Source organism: Oryzias latipes, chromosome 2 (genome assembly GCF_053564925.1).
Source record: "Oryzias latipes strain Hd-rR chromosome 2, Olatipes_Hd-rR_3.1".
Classification (NCBI taxonomy): domain Eukaryota; kingdom Metazoa; phylum Chordata; class Actinopteri; order Beloniformes; family Adrianichthyidae; genus Oryzias; species Oryzias latipes.
The window spans coordinates 22,027,826-22,047,240 of record NC_136238.1 but is presented as its reverse complement, the minus strand read 5'-3'; the positions used below and the strand labels follow the sequence as shown (position 1 = coordinate 22,047,240).

The window sequence follows — 19,415 nt, the reverse complement described above, 5'->3', positions numbered from 1 at the left end:
ACTGCATAGGAATTTTTTGAAAGAAAAATTGAAATTCCTGATAAAAGAGTTATTACATTTTTTTGTCCATAAGAGGGCATCCTTCAATTGATAATGTGGCTAACTGGGGTTTTATCGTTACATGTGTCATTGTGTTCCTTGTTAGAAATACAAATTCTCAAGGAAGAGAATTACGTACTTTTAAGAATTCTGAAAAAGAAAGATTGAAGTTATGTCTTAAACAAAATTGCTCATAATCTAATAAATTGCCCTCCGTATCCATCAGATCAGTCACCGACCAGACACTTCTGCCAAACCATTCAGCACAAAACAAGGACTGGTTTCTGTGGAGGATGTATCTGTTTTTCCAAATAATATTTGAGTGTGGTGAGACATTATGCACATACAATATTTTCCAGTCTAGCAGAATTTGTTTGTGGAACTCTGATAATGCTAATGGGAGTTTATTAATGTCAAAATCACTAATAAGCACCAACTTTAACCCGCCTAATTTGTTAAATGAATAATTTGGGACACAAAACCAAAAGGATTGGTTGTGTTTGATCCACGATTTCCACCAGTTTATTTTCAGGGTTCCGTTAAGGCAGTCATAATCAATAACTTTGAGACCCCCATCCTTAAATTCTTTATTCCGGGAGGATCTATTCAGAGGCCTGAGGGGGGGAAGTCATTGTATTTGGGCGATTTAAACCACCTGTAATTTTAATGGCGGGCGCCTCTTGGGTTTGTGAATGTGTTGGAAAAATAAAGATCTTTACTAATTTACCCTGACCTCTGAGAACTTCCTACACTCCCTCTGCTCAAAGGCCAGCTGGTGACAGTCATATCAAGAGCACATGAACTCAGTAAAACCATAAAAAAACAAAACGGCCAAAGAAAATCTGAAAATGGAAGCTAAACAGTCTTTGCCAAAGAAGACTTGCCTTTCTGAGGATGAAGACACATGGTTAAAATAATATAAATGATAAATTGATGCTATCAAGACCAAAATGGCTAAAAAATGGAGAGCAACATTTCAGCTACCTTTTTTGAATTGGAAAAACGTAATTATAAAAGAAGTACAATTGCAATTGATAGTGCTGTTTGTACTGACCCCACAGAAACATGTAAAAATTCTATGAAAAACTGTAGAAAACTACACTTATTGATGAAGACTGTCGATTTTTTTTGTAGAAATCTTTCATGTCATGGGAAAAATTTTTTTTATGTTTTCTGCCCCCTCACATGGAACAATCTACAAAAAAGATGGAAATTGGAGGAGAAAGTCACTTTTAACTGTACCTGTTTTACATAAGCTCTCATTTTTTATTTATGTTTTTAATGTAATTTATTGTTTCCCCCCCAAGCCAGGACTCCCTCGAAAAAGAGATTCTTAATCTCAATGGGACAATTCCTGGGTAAATAAAGGTTAAATAAAATAAATGATCCCTCCCTCCTCCTGTCCCCACCTGTGAGGAGCTAACAGGTGATCAACATACCAGTAATCACTCTCACTTAAGCAGATTCCCCCCCCCCAGCGGGGGGCATGGGGCATGTTTATTGTGCAAGTGACTGTAAATTTCTGTAAATTGAAAAATGTAAAATAAAGTTTGTTGGGAAAAAAAAATCAACATTTGTTCTTTTCATACTCTGTTAAACTCGCTGCTGGATGGAGTGAGCATCCATCTGACAGAAATGTAACCCAGAAGGTCCGGTGATTTTTCAAAATAAAATACTTTTCAACATAAGAGGCAGCACAGACGTATAAGACAACTTACTAAAACCCGGCAAATTGACACGCAACTCGCCAAAAGCCAATTTTCTCTGCAATGTCAAAATCAAAGCGACCATATTTGGTGTTGTGTTTTGTTGGGTTTAGCAGCATCTGGCAACACTGCTGGTAGACGCGCTTCTTTTTAAAAAAAAACTTTATTAACAATTGAGGTATCATACATTAAATCTTTCTCTTTCGGCTTTTCCCCATCAGGGGTCGCCACAGCGAACAAGTTGCATGGTAAACTTGGCAATGTTTTACACCGGATGCCCTTCCTGACGCAACCTTCTCAAAGCAACCGTGCTTGGAACCGGCACAGAAGTAGAGAAGGGAACAGGGAGCAGCCCAGGTTTGAACCCTGGTTTCACGGACGGAAGGTGCCGCAAACCAGCAGGAGCTAAACCGGCTCCATACATTATCATACATTAAATAACGAACAATAACCATGTAATCAACATTACCTCGAAGATCAATCACCATTGCCAAACATAACATATTAACATAGAAAATAAAGAATAGAGGAAAAAAACAATGAACATAACACACAAAAAATAAAGACAAATAACTAAAACAAAACTAAAAGAAAAGAACATAAAACCAATCTAAATAGTGTAATACTAGTTAGGGGTACTCGTGAAGTTTGTATTTCGGAACAAAACTAAGCAATTTCAAGCCATTCTTCTTTTTCATATAATGAAGTGATTAAAAGTAAAAACAGAGCTCTTTATGAAATGTTATAAAAAGTGGCTTGGTCTTCAAATATTTATTTTTGTGAATATAAAACTTTCCTTGCAATATCAGGATATTAAGAAACAATATTTTCTGGTCTATTAAATGATACCACGCCGAATAAAACATTTTTTGCGTGTAAATTAACTGGCAATCCAATTTTGGAAGAATACCAAACACAGACATCTTCCCAGAATGTTTTTATAATTCCACAGTTAAAGAATAAATGATCCACAGTCTCAATGTCCCTTAAACAAAAACTGCAGTCTTTCTCTTCAAACCCAAAACGAAGCCTCAAAAATTCCTTGAATGGGTAAACATCACTAATTATTTGAAAATGAATGTCTTTTACTTTTCAAAATACAAAATTTTAAGTAATTCAACCTTAATTCAAATACCTCTTCTTTAGAGAAGTGTTTAGAAATGCTTTTTTTCTGATGAGATGTTTGGAAGAGTTCTTTAACAATCTATCTGCATATGAAGCTGTTTGGTAATTCTATGTTTGTAACCGGCTGTTCATCCAATAAGAGTGAAGGAAGTTTGAATTGAATTTTGTTTAACAGTAGATTTTGTCATAAATGTATCAAAGACCAAGGAAGAGCTTTGATCACAGCATCATATTGTTTCCGATCAAAATATTGAAATTTAGAACTATAATGTTCAAAACGACAAAATATTTTTAGAATGATCCAGTTGATGCAGAAAAGACCATATCCTTTAGTCAGCCAGTTATTGTAAAAGAAGGATTTGTTTCTTTGTAACACATAACGGCAGTTTTCAAAGAGGCGTGGTGTGCGGACTAAAGTTGTGCTTATAAATTAGTTTCCAGTGCAATAGAACTTGCTGATGAAAGGCAGAAAGTTTGATTGGCAGTTTTTTTAGATCATAGTCACATTTAAACAGAAAGTTAATTCCACCTACATCCCTTAATATTTTAAAGGGGAATTGATACCAGAAACCTTTTTCGTTCTTTAAGGATCTCTCGTCCCATCCAAACATTCAACATCAATAGCTTTAAGTCCTCCCTCCTCATAATCTGTTAATATCACACTTTTTCTAATATGAGTTTTGTATTTCCAAATGAACTTAAAATTAATTTGATTTATATCTTTAATTGCAGATTTAGGGAAGAATCTTGACAGAGATTCTATCTTTACTAGAAAGTTTTCCAAAAGTTTAGATCCTCCAATGATTTGGAGTCTTTGGTTAGGTGAATACTCAGATATTTTACTTGGGATTTAACAGGAATGTTTTAATTGTTGTTAAAGTTGAATCTTTAATTGGCAATAATTCACATTTATTTAGATTGAGTTTCAGACCAAAAACTCTGGAGAAAACATTTATTAATTGTAAAACCACAGAAATCTGACCGCTGTCCTTCATAAAAATAGCTGTATCATCAGCGTACTGAGTGATTGCTATTTGCTGGCCTAAAGCATTAAGTTTCTCAAATTTTAAATTTTTTATCCAAATGGATAACATTTCAGCTGCTATGATAACGAGTAATGGAGAGATGGGACAGCCTTGTTTAACTCCTTTGTTAATGGAGAATCTCGGCGAAGTCCCATGTGGCAATGAAATGACTATTCGTTTCTCTATAAAGTGTTTTGGTGAGATTGATAAAGTTGGGTCCAAAGCCAAAAAAATCTAAAGTTTGAAACATTAATTGATGTTCTAGACTGTCAAAGGCTTTAAAAATATCAAGGAACAAAATGAAGCCTTCGTCTTCAATCAGATAATTGTAATCCAACAGATCCAATATAAGGCGGATGTTATTATGAATGGATCGGCCTTTCAGAAATCCAGACTGAGTGTCAGAAATAATCTGGGACATCCCAGTTTTCATTCTATTGGCAAATATGTGAGTTAAGATTTTATAGTTATTATTAAGCCGGGTAATTGGTCTCAGATTATCAATCAGTCGAGGATGTTTGCCAGTATGAGAGTTCTGATGCCTTGCTTCATAGTTGTTGGTAGAGTGTGTTTGTTAGTTATTTCCATCAGTGTCAGATAAAGCAGATCTTTTACATGTTCCCAAAAGTGTCTATAAAAAGTAACAGTCAGCCCATTTTATAGCTTCTTCTAATTCTGACTTGGTGATCTCTGCCTCACAAAGCTCTCTGCAGCCATCATCTATTTTAGGGACCCAATGTTTGATTTGTTTTAAAAAAGGCTTTGGCATCATGGAGGGAGTATGAGGATGAGTATAACTCACTGTAGAACTAAAAAAAATCTTTTGTAATTGCTGTAGGATCTGTGCACTCTACATCTTTTATTAACAAAGTTTTTACATTGTTTCGCTCTTGCCTTCTTTTTTCCAGTCTACAAAAATATGCAGAACTTTTTTCACCTGTCTCAATCCATCTTGCTCTTGATCTGATATATGCACCTTTTGCCTCATTTATGTACATTTTATCCAATGAGGATTGCAAGATGATCATTTTCTGTTTATGATTTTCATCTGAGTCCAAATTGTGACATATTGAGTTTATTTCTTTGATAATTTCTTCTTCCTTGAGTTTTTACTGCTTACTCATCTCCTTACCTCTAGATATGGAAATTTGTCTCACTTTATATTTTAAAAAAAAAACTCCCATCTATCTCTATAAGATGTGAAGTGAGCCTCCCTATTAATTGTATTAAAAAAGTTTTGACAGTATGTTTGCAGACGCGCTTCTTTGCTTGGCTTCTCTGTGATACACCGACACAGTGACTTTTCCTGAAGCGACAAGCGCACCGACCCATCACTACCAGTCATTCTTCTGGAGCGATCAACCTGCCCTCCTTGTACACCTGACGCCCTCATTTGGATCAAGGATGAATCGTACCGGATCCTTTACTTTGAGTCCCTGACTCTCTTGTCCAGGGACTCTCTTGTAAACTCTGAGCATTGCCCATCCTGGTATCCTGTTTTCACACCCTGACAAGAACACGTGCAAAGAAAAAAACCCGGAAACATGCACCAACTATAGAAATGAAGGTTTTTTCTTTGATTTCTGATTCATATTCTTGGTCTCAGTCTTTGTGAAGCAGATGAACTGACTCCTGTCAGAACAGAAACATCCTTCAGTTCCTCAGGAGTTAAGAATTTACTTCCATGTAGAATCTTTAGAGGAAAAGAGGATTTAAGCAAATATTTCGAGTTTAATCTAGACACCACAAAGCTGAAACTCAATGTGATTTGCTTTAGGACCCAGCAGCTTGTTGACTGCTGCAGCAGCAGTCACGTGATTTCCTGTAACTGCAGAGAGGAGGAAATAGTCACACACACACACACACACACACACACACACACACACACACAGGACGGAGGTCTGCTCTCAAACTCAGAGACAGCAGTTTTATATCCAGCAGACACAGACGTTGGAGTTTCCTCCATTTTCTTCCTCTGTCACAGTGAGTCTTTGTGAAAAAGTTGTGTACTGATCTCATGATGAAGCTCAAGCTGTTGTGTTTGATGTGTGAGGAAAAAAAGCAACAGACAAACACATCAGAGATTACTGACAACATCTTGGCGACTTCTTCCAGAAACTTTGATTGAGTTTGATCTATGGAAGTTCTTTCAGGTTCCTAATATGTTTTTAAAAATCTAACACATTTATAATCAGGATGACAAACTCTAACAACATTCGACACAGCCAATCAGTCGGTTCATCAGCTTAGTTGACACAAACAAACAATGTTTTTTGATACCAGAGAACAGAGAACAGAACCTCATCTGGTAACAATCAGGATGTCTGTCAGAACTTAAAAAGACATGTTTCCTCTGCAGGTGGAAGGTGTGTGTGAGCTGATGTGGATCCAGTGAATCCAGCAGCATGGATCAGTGTGAGGACTTAAAGGAGGGAGCCCCTCCCTCTAAAAGCAGAGATGGTAACCATGACAACCAGAGCAAAACTCAGAGGTGAGATGAACATCTCCAACTGTCCATGATCTTCTCCATGTCAGAGCTCAGCACTCACACCAGTAACCTTCATTCTTCACAGGAACCAACCTGGACCTGGATCTGAATCCAGCTGGGGGTCCAAAAGGACTGACAGATCAAAGGGTGTACCTCTAACCTTCAAAGGCATCCATTCAGGAGTAGAACAGTGAGTGTTTGTCAGAGTTTTTGGAGGCTGGATTCTAGTTCAGATGATCACCAGTTTTCAGATGAAGGACTTGAGGTCTGGTTCAGTTCTGAATCTCTCTGATCAGACTCCCTTGGAGCATCATGTGTGTGATGAGATCTTTTCAGTTGAGTCTTCTGAGAGTCTCTGAGAGACATCAGAGATGTTGGAGAAGAAAACATGTTGACTGCTGACTCTGACTGACAGCAGCTCCAGTCTAATGAGAAGAATCACTGCAGACTCCTAGGATTCAGATTTTCATGCTTTCCAAACATCACATTGTTCTAGTTTGACTTTCTGCTATCAGAATTTCTACATTTCTACATGGAGAATTGGAATCAGCTTTTCTAGAAAAAAGTCTGGATTGACTGACAGAAAATGCTGAAATATTTTCCCTCCAACTGGAAACTGTTGATCCAAACATGTCATGTTATTCCAGACTAAACAGCTCAGTCTGTGTTCATGTCAAAGTCCATCAGCTGTTCACGAAGAAGCAGATCCTCCAACACTCTGATGGTTTTGTGTTTGCAGAGGTCAACAGGTCACACAGAGACTCCAGTCTGCAGCAGCCAATCAGATCCCTCCTTCATGTGTGGACAGACTGACAGAAGTACGAGGCTTCAATGATGCTCAGAAGGAGGAGTACTTCAGGAGGAGGTTCCCAGATGGAGAGCTGTCCAGCAGAATCATCTCCCACATCAAGGGCTCCATGTCCCTCTACATCATGTGTGAAGTTCCAGTCTTCTGCTGGATCACTGCTGTGGTTCCGGAGAACCTGCTGCCCACAGAGCAGAGAGGAGAGCTGCCCACCACCCTGACTGACATGTACTCCCACTTCCTGATGGTCCAGACAAAGAGGAAGAAGAACAAGTACCAGCAGGAACATCAGACAAGTCCACAAGAGCTGACAGAGACTGACAGGGAAGTTCTTCTGAAGCTGGGGAGGCTGGCATTTGAACATCTGGAGAAAGGAAACATCATGTTCTACCAAGAAGACCTGCAGCAGTGTGGTCTGGATGTCACAGAGGCCTCAGTGTACTCTGGAGTTTGTACTGAGATCCTTAGAAGAGAGTGTGGGATCTTCCAGAAACCGGTCTACAGCTTTGTTCATCTGAGCGTTCAGGAGTTTCTGGCTGCAGTCTACATGTTCCACTGTTACTCCAACAGGAAGGTAAAGGTCATTGAGGACTTCCTGAAGAACAACATGGAGAACCCATCCCTGGATGAGTTTTTGAGTAGAGTCATGAAGAAATCCCTGCAGAGTCAAAATGGACACCTGGACCTGCTGGTTCGCTTCCTTCATGGCCTCTCTGTGGAGTCCAACCAGAGACTCTTAGGAGGCCTGCTGGGTCAGACAGAGAAGAATCCAGGAACCATCCAGAGAGCCATCAACAACCTGAAGGAGATCAACAGTGAAGGAGTCTCTCCTGACAGAAGCATCAACATCTATCACTGTCTGATGGAGATGAAGGACCTCTCAGTTCATCAGGAGATCCAAGAGTTCCTGAATTCAAAGAACAAATCAGAGAAGAAACTCTCAGAGATCCACTGTTCAGCTCTGGCCTACACTCTGCAGATGTCAGAGGAGGTTCTGAAGGAACTGGACCTGAACCAGTACAAGACATCAGCTGAGGGTAAACGGAGACTGATCCCAGCTGTGAGGAACTGCAGAAAGTTCAGGTGAGTCCAGAAGTGATTGTGATGATAAATCAGATCTGTGTTCAGATTGTATTACAAAGAATGAAAGGTTTGAAAATGATTAGAAATAACAAACATGAAAGAAGAAAATCAGTTTGTTTTTCACACAGAGATGATCATTTTAACTAAAGGGCAAAGAAGGATCATATTTGTCCAAATGAAATGTTCCAAATGTGTGTCAGTTTGCTCGGTGTGAGGGAAGAGTTATTCATCTTAAGGAAATCCCACCAGGCTGTTAATATAGTTTTGAAATTGATACTTTTAAAGCAAGTGTACCGCTTGATGGAGCTGTTAATAAAATAAATATCTGATAGTTCAATCTTTTTACATAGTGACTGTACTACATCTATCCATGAGTGATCTGCTGGATTGTTCTTATGCCATTTTAAAATACATTATAATCTATGAGCAAGGAAGTAATTGTAAAAGTTAGGAAATTCTAACCCACCAAGGGATTTAACATGTATCAAGGTTTTTTAATCTGATTCTTGGAGGTTTATTTTTCCATAAAAACTTGGACATGAATATATCTAGTGATTTAAACCAAATTGCAGTTGGTTGTATCGGAATCATAGAAAAAATGTAGTTGATTTTGGGTCATATTTTCATTTTAACTGAAGCTGTATGCTTGTGAATGATATGGGTAAGTTAACCCATGACATTAGATCATCCTGAATGTTTTTAACAGCCTCTTTGTTTATGTGTGTGTGTGAACTGTGGGGAGCATGATGGGTCAAAGGTCAGAGTGATGTCATCATGGTCTCCTGCGGCTCCTATGGAGAAGATTCCTGGCTTTTAGTGAGACACTGAAGAATCCACCTGCTTTTATTATAGGAAGACACTTCCTGTTTCCTATTGAAGCTCCGCCCCCTGGCCTCTTTCTTTGCTGTTTTCCTTTTCCAGACAGTCTGTGAACACAACGCTTAAACAAACAGAGCTCTCCCTCTGAACGCATGACAAAGGCCTGAATGTTAGGCCGCATGTTCTAAAGGGAATGAAGGAGTCAAAGAAGCTGTGAGGCAGAAATGACAGAGAGAAACCTGAAGGAGGTTCTTTCATCCACTCTGAAAGGCTGAAGCTCCTGCAGCTCTGCTTTAGAACAGGCTTTCTGAACTCCAGTCTCCAGAACCACCAACCTGCATGGTTTCCATCTTACCTGCTGCAACACACCTGACTGAGCTCATGATGGTGTTCTACAGAGGCTGATGATGAGTCACTGGAGGCAGGTGTGTTTACGCAGAGAAGTGGAAAAAGCCTTCAAGATGGTGGACCTGAGGACTGGAGTTCAGAAACAAAACTTTAGAAAAAACAGTCACAAGCTGTGGCTGTTTCTGAAAGTCACCACGAGAGGCAGACCATGATACTTCCACCGCATGCAGCTACAGAGACAGGGAGAGGAACAGGTATGATCCAGATGTTCTACTGGTAACTTCGGGGTTCAGACCTCAGATCACTGACAGACTGAGTGCTGCTTGGAGCTCCACCTTCTCTCCTCCAGCTGCAGATGAAAGAAAGATGAAGCTCTGAGAGACTGATGAGGAGGACTGTTTCATGATGAAGATGAAGCTCTGATGAAGAGAGAAGTGTCCATCTGGAACTTCCTCCCAACCTGAATTCATCAGAAGATCACCTGTTTCTGTCTTTGTTTCTCTTCACAGACTTTCAGAACAATTTGGACTCTCAGTGACTCACTATGAAATTGTGGCCTCAGCTCTGAAGTCCAACCCGTCCCACCTGACAGAACTGAACCTGAGCAACAAAAGTCTGGAGGATTCATCCATGGAGGTTCTGTGTTCTGGACTGGAGAGTCCAAACTGCAAACTGCAGACTCTGAGGTCAGAACATTGAAGCTGCTGGTTGGTTCATTTCTACATTTGTAGTTCTTCACTGAAGCTGAAAGGTTTGGATTCAAATACTTTCTGGATTTTCAGAAATTGAAAATCTGCTTAGATTTTTTTTAGAACAAAGATGTCTCCATGGCAACAAAAGGTTCAGCTGTTGAATCATTTGACAGATTTATGAGTTCAAAGAGTCAGAAAACAAACAAGAATTCAAACTAATGACAGACTAGTCATCCTGATCAAACCTGCCTGAAAGCTGACCGAGGTCAAAGTTCAAATCAGACACAGCAGAGCACGTGAGCATGCACGTGCACACAGACACAAATGTGAGTCAGACTAGAGAGGGAAATCAGAGAAAGGAGAGTTTTGGTTAAGAGAAATGAAAGAATTGAGTAAACCTGCAGAGGCAGATCTGTAGCTACATATCAGTTTAATGTCAGACAATATTTTCAAGGACCAGAGTCTACCAGGTTGAAGTTGAAGTCTGATGTTTTTTTAATTTCCCAGTTCCTGTAAAATCTATTTTTCACAATAAAGGGATCTGATAATTCTTCAGAGGCAATGGGCTCTTGGCTAATTGGATTGGCATATTTTACAAATATTTAAATTCAAATTGTTGTGAATTGTTTTTTTGTTCAGGAATAGATTAAGATCGACAAAGGTAAGTAGGCCTGGTCAAAAAATCAATTGAATGAATTAATTTGAATTATTTGTTACGGGCGACAAAAAAAAAAAAAAAATTGGAGAATGTACCAAGTTCCTGGACCTCCAGCTGCATCGCTGCTCCTAAACACACTTTTCTGTCTGATTGCAGGTTGAGGAGCTGCAGTTTGTCAGAGATCAACTGTGAAGCTCTGGTCTCAGCTCTGAAGAAAAACCCGTCTAATCTGACAGAACTGGACCTGAGCTGGAACAAGAACCTGCAGGATTCAGGAGTTCTTCATCTGTGTGGTTTTCTGGAGAGTCCAGGCCGCAGACTGCAGACTCTGAGGTCAGACTCCATGTTTCAGTTGTGTTCAGGTCAATATGATGATTACAGATGACTGACAGATTACATCACTACAGTACAACAATGTTACATTAATGAGATTTGTTTGTTCTTGTTGTTTTAAATGTACTTTAATAACAATTGTTTTATAATCTTGCTAAATTGCTGCAGTACTTATGTTGCAATGCAGGCGATAAAGAGGGCAGAATATATTTTGGTTATTCTTAAATAGATGGGGTGATGCATAAGGTAGAGTGAAAGACAGTAGAAATGATGACATCATGAGGAAAAGACACTTGTGGCAGTTCAGCAGAGATGAAACGTTAAGAAAATACATTAAGAAGTCCTAGAAAATCCTAGGTGTGCTAAAAACAAACGCTTACTGTGAGTTTTCCCTCATATCATGCAGCCCTAGCTCGGGCTGATATTTGAGTTAACCCTCTACACACACAGTCACAGGTTAAGCAGATTGAACTACTGTGGTGATAGAATCCAAAATGTGATGTCCATGTATGTGGACACAGGTCTGAAGAGGTTAAACATGACTGATGCTGTCTCTTCTTCTGCTGACAATCCAGAAAAGTAAATACTGAAAAGTTCTTTCAAAGAAAAACTCATTTTCTTTCATATTCATATTTAAATATGTATATTGAGCATAAATAAAATAAAATATTTTCCATCATGTATTTTGAACACATCTTTGCTGTTTTATGAAATAATTTTTTGCAGGTTCGAGGGAGGTAGGCACTGAGCAGAAACAAATGACTCAAAGACTGCAAGCTAGAATAAAATGTGTCTTTTTATTCCCCGCTTCAAAACAGTCACACAACATAACACAGGAGTTTAAGCCATGCAGTTTCAACAGAAAACATTTCATCTGCCCCTACCGTGACACACGGACTGGAGAGCCAACAGTCCCGATAGAGTGGCTTGAAACAAAACTCCGGCTGGGCGTTCGTACGTAACCCACAGCAGACTCTGAATAAAGTTGGGCTTCCTTATCTTTTATATTCTTTGATGAGCGTGAGGAAAAGGAGGGCCGGTCCCTTCCCGCAGGCTCACCCTGCACGTAGACTCATCCTATACCATCATAAACATGTCAGACTATCTTCTACAGAGCACTCCTTTTACGGGTCAGTAACAGGATACAATTCTAAACCTTGTCAGGATATGCTCTACAGAGTCCTCCCTTAACAGGATGAAACTTTATATTAAACATTCCTTTTGGGGGTCAGTCATAGAAACATCATAAACATATCAAGACATTCTCCTTTTTTGGTTATTAGCAACATAGAACCTTATATAAGAGTACACAAGAGTTTACATAAGTATTCCTTTTTTGGATGGTCAGCCACAGAACATTATCTTTAATGCAGGGCAGAAGGCTCCCCCCCTGCCTACAGTGCATTATCCATGTCATTCCACCCCTTGGTCTGGGGCTGACCATCAATTAAGGAAATGATTCCCATCCCCGGCATGTGAATCCCAAGTAATAAAACGATACTCTCGTGCTCCTAAATAATATAAGCATCATAAGCGATATGATGCACAGCAAAATCAAGCAAATCTACCCGAGACGGAAAATGCCTGATGGTACGGCGATAATTACATGAAATCCAGTAATCATCTACAAAAATTTCCTGTTGACATGAAGGATCAAGGCGGACAGAATATTTTTCTGTTCCAAATGAATCATCTCTGGTAGATAGAATAATTTTCATTTGAAAGCCAAATTATAGATCAATTTAGAAACCTCTCGTCGCACGTGACGAATGTACACACAGGTTGGGATATTGCAAAGCGTCAAAACAGCAATAATAACTATTAATATGATCAAGGGAGGCACAACGGTTGTCCGAGCTGTTACAGACATCCCAGAAAAGATATCCCACCAGTGGTGCGCAGAGTGTTGTTCCACCATTCTAGCGGCATGTACCACCTTATTCTTTGTTATGACCGTGGATATCATGAGTCTGGAGACGTTGGACCTATAAGAATTGATTATCTTTTGGACCTCCGTGGAACGGTTCAGTGCGCATATGAATCGCTCCAGGGATACCTTCCATGGCATGTGAAGAACATTCCACTGCAACATGGTAAGGTGAGATTCTGAAGTAAAATTGGTCAATTGATAGGTCACATTTTTCCATTTCCAGATATTCACGTTCTTCAAACATCCAGAAAAAGGTGTCCACAGCAACATCGGATGGGGGTTAATCGTGGCTATACAGATAGTGTGGGGAGCTATCTGCCATAGCAAGTCAGAAGGTTTTTCTACATACCATTCGCATAGTGCCGTGTCTTCGGTTAAACATGGTTCTCGATATCTACTTGTCACTAAACAGGCCATCCCTTGATCCGTCTGATCACATGTACTAAGGTCATAGGTAAGATTAGTCTGTGGACTAAACCAGTCGCCTTTCAGGATCACATACCAATAACCTGTGAGGGTTACGACAGGCAAAACATGATACTTACATACTGGCGTATGTTCAGTAACATTCATTTGCACCCATCTGACAGTGCAAGTGGTAGCATTACATATGGTCTTCTCAGGATGTATGTGCAACCATAGTCCATCAGAGATATTCCACAAATTCCTCCACTCGTGAGGATTGTTAGTTGTTACAATCCTCTTGAATCTGTCCTGTTGTAGACGTGCATGTAATCCTTGCACGTTACAGATCGTCATATCCAATGCTTTTGTCACATTTTTCAACACCGTGGCTGCCTCGTTAACCGCAGTCACAGTCCATCCAAACTGAGCGAAGAAAACTTTCGCCGCCTGCTGTTGGGTCAAGACAGTGGTTGGCATCCATGCACCCACAGAATGCAAGGCCTGTGAAGCATCTTGACCAGCGCTTGACAGCATAGAGCGAGTTACCTCCGTATTCGCAGTGTCAGACAGACCAAGGATTGTTCCAGCTCCACCCAGCAGGGTGTCATACCATGCCCGCTTTCGATGAACTCCATGGCAGGCAGGTATGGGTGGCATGGAGCACAGTCCAAGTGACATCCACATGATTTCTTTGTTGAGCCAGTTTTTGGCAGGTATTTATTACCGGAACCATGCAATCTGGAAGGGTTGCTTAATTACTGCAAGTCGTGTAGCTGATGTTCCGCTGCTGCCGCAGCAGAGGCTGACGAGGACCAGGATAGCACCGAGTGCGTGGACCCCCATGCCCCATGAGCCAGTACTGCAACCTCCGTGGCGGAAGGACTGGCGTAGGGAGAGAACCATGGTTCTTAGGTGGTGACCGTCCGATCAGCAGTCTCCACGGGAACATCCTGTAAAATATGGTTACTTAACACACAAATTAATCTTCCCTCAAATAACATTTATTGGCAGGAACATTATCCCACTTATCTTCCCCAGGATACATCACAGTTAGTCATTCCTGGTAAAACATCCATTCCAATTATCCATTCTTTAATGGGTGTTATTATAACGGAGTATTGCTTTATTGGCATATTTTCAATTTTTTTAAGGGCAGCGTTACTGTTTTACCCATCACTACGCACCCCCCTAACCCAGTCAATGTTACAGTTGAACCTTTAAATTTATGAGGGTTTCCATGTAGCAAGGTGGCTGCTGCCCCAGTGTCAATCAGAGCCACCACTGATTGAATTGATTTCTTCCAATAAATGTCTACCATGACATGGGGTCTAATGTCATCAGCAGACCATTTTACAGATCAAATTACTGGGGCTTGGCCTAATCCCTAATCAAAATTAGGGAGATCCAACAGATTTGGGTAAAGACGGCTTTTCTTTTTGTCTTTATTTTTACCCTTTTTTCTCTTTCTTTTTCTGTTTCTTTCTCTAGATGCTTTTGCTATTTGATAAGATTCGTCTTCATCCTCACTGCTTGAAGATTCAGAGGTTGACTCTTGTTGCTTTCGTTCGTTAGTTCTGACATCACTCTGTACTGAGCTTCTATCATCACTCAGTGTTTGAGAGTGTGTAAGAGACTGTAAAAATCCCTTAAAGTCAGCCCATTCTGCACAGGAGACTTTTAGCCCCCTTTTTCTGCACATTTCTCGCAGCTCCGCAGTTGGTTTCCCATCAATCTCTGAGAGAGGAACTCCCCCCTTCACTAAAGCTGACCAGATATCTCGAAGGGAGGGGCCACCGTCCTCCTCTGACAGTCTGACTATCCACAGGTCAAGAGGTTCATCCCCTTTTCTCCTCAACCTATTAACCAGATGAGCCACCTCCTCAGAGATGTAATCCTCCAAAGTTCTGGTTAAAACAGGCTGTGGTTGATCCTGTGGCACTGCTTCATACATTTGATGTCCGTGCTCATCCATAACAGGATGTCCATTAACGTCCGTTAATGGTCTCATTAAAGGAGGCACCTGTTGCTCTACACGGCGTCTCCTTATTACTGGATTAGCCCTAAGCAAGGGCCCTCCGTCACCCCACTCAAAAAATCCTACTCCTTCATGAGAGTCGTCCCAGATGTTGCCATCCCCGCTTTCAGGGTCCCAATCATCCCCGTTTCCGAATTTAGCCATAAAGGTTCTGATTTGAGGCCCCTCGAGCTTGCGTGGAGGTTTATTATTTTTCCTCCTGTTTACTTTTGACACATGAGCGATGGCTCGCTCAGCCAGCCTGGCATGAGTTTGAGCCTCTATTTCTAACTTCATGATTTTTTGTTTCAGCAATGAATTCTCTGCTGTCTGCGCAGAGAGATCATTTGCTTGCTGCAGCATCTGCGTCTCCTGCTGCATTCTCCTCTGATACTGATCTTTCCATGCACAGGCACACATCCACATGCGCCTCTGAGCCCCTCCCAACGGAGCTTTCAGCTGAACAGTAATGCGACGTAATGCAGCCAGCACGGCGGCTGGAGACCCGTCATCACACTCACTGGACCAGTCCTCTGATCGCCCTCCCCCGTCCCGCAGGCACATAGCGACCTCTTTCCACGGACCGGTCCTTCCTGGACAAATATCTTCCTCTTTTTCCTCAGATTTTTTCTGGGTTTTCCTCTTAAACATTGTTTCTATTCAGTGTATCCTCCCACAAACTTGTTGATCCTGTTCGTGACGCCAAAATGTTTTATGAAATAATTTTTTGCAGGTTCGAGGGAGGTAGGCACTGAGCAGAAACAAATGACTCAAAGACTGCAAGCTAGAATAAAATGTGTCTTTTTATTCCCCGCTTCAAAACAGTCACACAACATAACACAGGAGTTTAAGCCATGCAGTTTCAACAGAAAACATTTCATCTGCCCCTACCGTGACACACGGACTGGAGAGCCAACAGTCCCGATAGAGTGGCTTGAAACAAAACTCCGGCTGGGCGTTCGTACGTAACCCACAGCAGACTCTGAATAAAGTTGGGCTTCCTTATCTTTTATATTCTTTGATGAGCGTGAGGAAAAGGAGGGCCGGTCCCTTCCCGCAGGCTCACCCTGCACGTAGACTCATCCTATACCATCATAAACATGTCAGACTATCTTCTACAGAGCACTCCTTTTACGGGTCAGTAACAGGATACAATTCTAAACCTTGTCAGGATATGCTCTACAGAGACCTCCCTTAACAGGATAAAACTTTATATTAAACATTCCTTTTGGGGGTCAGTCATAGAAACATCATAAACATATCAAGACATTCTCCTTTTTTTGGTTATTAGCAACATAGAACCTTATATAAGAGTACATAAGAGTTTACATAAGTATTCCTTTTTGGATGGTCAGCCACAGAACATTATCTTTAATGCAGGGCAGAAGGCTCCCCCCCTGCCTACAGCTCATTTGCAAAAAAAGCCCTTACATGAATATTTATTGAGTAAATCTATTTCGTTTTCCTAACAATTACAGTCTGGATTATCAGTGATGGTCATGTCTGTCAGGCATCAGAAAGTGAAGCTCAACAAAACCATCACAGCCATTTGGGCTCAGTCAAGGGGCTTTTTTTCTTGTATTTCTACAAAAAAGGGCCATTTTAAATGGATAAAACTGAAATGGATCTATCGACAAGCTCTAAGGCCAGATATGATCACACACCAGGCCGGATGTGGCCCGCGAGCCTTGAGTGTGACACAAATGTCCTAAAGGATTTCTGGGATCAGAAAAAGGAACTTTGGGAGCAGCAGAACAAGCTGAAACCCTTAGACCAACACCAGAACCATCAGAAACCCTTAGACCAACACCAGAACCATCAGCAGCTCCTTTTCAGAGCCACATTCCCACATTTTTGGCCCCGTGGATCCTCTTGTTTTTCAAGGCCCCTCTACAGTTTAGAGATATCAGGAAATGCTTTCAGAGGAGAATTGAAGACTTTTTTTAAACTGTTTTTCTGCACAACCTGATTTTTCCAGTAAGGATGAAGAGAGAAAGGAAAGTTTAGCTCTGCTTCATTCTTTTCTTGTGGTGAACATCTTTGAGTTTCTGCAGAGAAACTTCATGCTGACCTGAATTTTTCTACACTTCCAGTAGTTTGTTTCCAAAACTCCAACATAAAATCCAACATTTCCACAAGTTTATAAATGTGCTTTTTGTTCCTCTGATTTGAAAGGAACCAGAGTGTTTAGTGTCTGCAGAATCTTTCCATGGAACAATTGGATGCGTTTTTTTTTTTTTGTCCTCTTCAGTCTTCATCTGAATCTGTGTTGAACCTCATGAAACTTCTGCAGTTCAAGTGGAAACATTGATGCTGTCACAGCTCTATTCTCTAATTGAAGATTCCCACTTTAAGCCAGAATGATCTGTTGACTTTGATTCTTCAGACCTTGTTGTGTCCGTGATCTTGAGACACTCAGATATTGCATTGCTCTGTCTTTTCTCACCCACCAAATGTGTCGTTAACTATCTGAACTAGTTCAGCAGCAGTCCTGGTCATGAGTTCTTCAGGCCCAAACTGGTAATCCCAGTTTTTTTCTTCAAATCTGGACTCATTGTTTATATTTTTACAATTTAGGATTCAGGAGAAATAAAATTTAATCTCACACTTTTGGAATTAAAGCTTTAAATCAAAGTAAAATCAAACGGATATCAAATTGTCATAGTTTGGGTCTATAATTCAAATGCAAATTTCTGCCACACAATTTGAAAATGTATTTAGTAATTAATAATTCATGATGATAAATGACATTTCAATTTCTCGTCTGTTCAAACTTAATTGTTTTTTTTTCTTTCTAAACTTGTCCTGTCCAACAGCTGGGCAAACAGATGAGAGCTGAAGGCCTCTTGTGTTGGACATATTTTACTTTAACAACAGGGGTTATTAATCTTCAGACAAACCAAAGGTATGACTGAATAAACCCCTTTTGTAATTGAGGCCAAACTTTATTAATTTCAATGATGTTTGAAAATCTTTGATGTTGGACCGGACGGAAAAGGAAAGGAGGGAAGAAGGGAGAGGGATGTTAAAGGGGGGGGGGGGGTAGGAGGGTGATAATAGGAGTGGGGGGGATAGAACCATGAAGCAGCATAAATCAATAAGTTTACTGGATGTTTATCATTACGGTAAGGTTCAAGTGCAGTACAAATCTCAAAGGGCGGGGCCTGTCAACACACACTCAAATGCCATCAACACACCTGCTACCTGCAGAAATGTCCACCTGTCAACATGTACACAAAACATGTACACAAAACAAATTGTGTTCACACAGGCACACCCATGCCTTCAAACTAACTGCCCCGCCCAGCCAGGAGAGCAGCTCCCCCACCGCGCCGGGAGGGCCCAGCGCAGGGCCCCACCCGAGAAGGGCGCCCACAGCCCCAGACGAGCACCCCATCACCACCCAGGAGTTCTGGGCACACCCCAACCCCAGGTACGAGCAGGGACCCCCCAAGGGAGACCCGCTCCGCACTCCAGGCAGCCACCCACCCGGCCCACGGTTGGTCCAGGAAGGAGCAAGGCAGAGGACAGCCGACCCCATCCAGGAGGGGGGCACCCCTGGGAAAAGGGGGGCCCACAAGGGTTGTTGTAAATATGGCCCGACCAGGCTCGGCCACAGTTGGAAATTTGGCGAGGCCCAGCACCCGAGGGCAAGGACCAGAACCCACCCCACAGAGATACGGACACCCCCGGCTCAGGTGTAATGTGACCCCCCCCCCCCCCCTGCGCGGAGAGAGCACCGCCGGGCAAAGGAAACCGGCACCCAGGGGACACGGCCGCCGTTGCCAAGGGCCCAGTACCCCCCACCAGGGACGGGGTAGGGGACAGATGGACCTAGGTCCCACCTACCTTAACAAATGTGTGTGCGTGTGTGTGTGTTTTTAAGGGTGTGTGTGTGTGCATGTGTGTGTGTTTGTGTTCGAATGTATATCTTGAGGAGTAAAG

The 19,415-nt window shown here is 41.3% G+C and overlaps 1 protein-coding gene and 1 long non-coding RNA gene across 7 annotated transcripts in view; one reads left to right on the top strand and one right to left on the bottom strand.

The window, feature by feature from the left end:
- LOC105357660 (NACHT, LRR and PYD domains-containing protein 12) overlaps positions 1-19,415 on the top strand; it is a 75,110-nt gene that overhangs the window by 51,297 nt on the left and 4,398 nt on the right. The window lies entirely within an intron of this gene.
- On the bottom strand, positions 11,900-16,861 carry LOC144988412 (uncharacterized). The gene is made up of 2 exons (XR_013652328.1): positions 16,362-16,861; positions 11,900-14,406 (listed from the first exon to the last, which is right to left on the bottom strand). It is a non-coding gene; the product is annotated as an uncharacterized LOC144988412 (long non-coding RNA).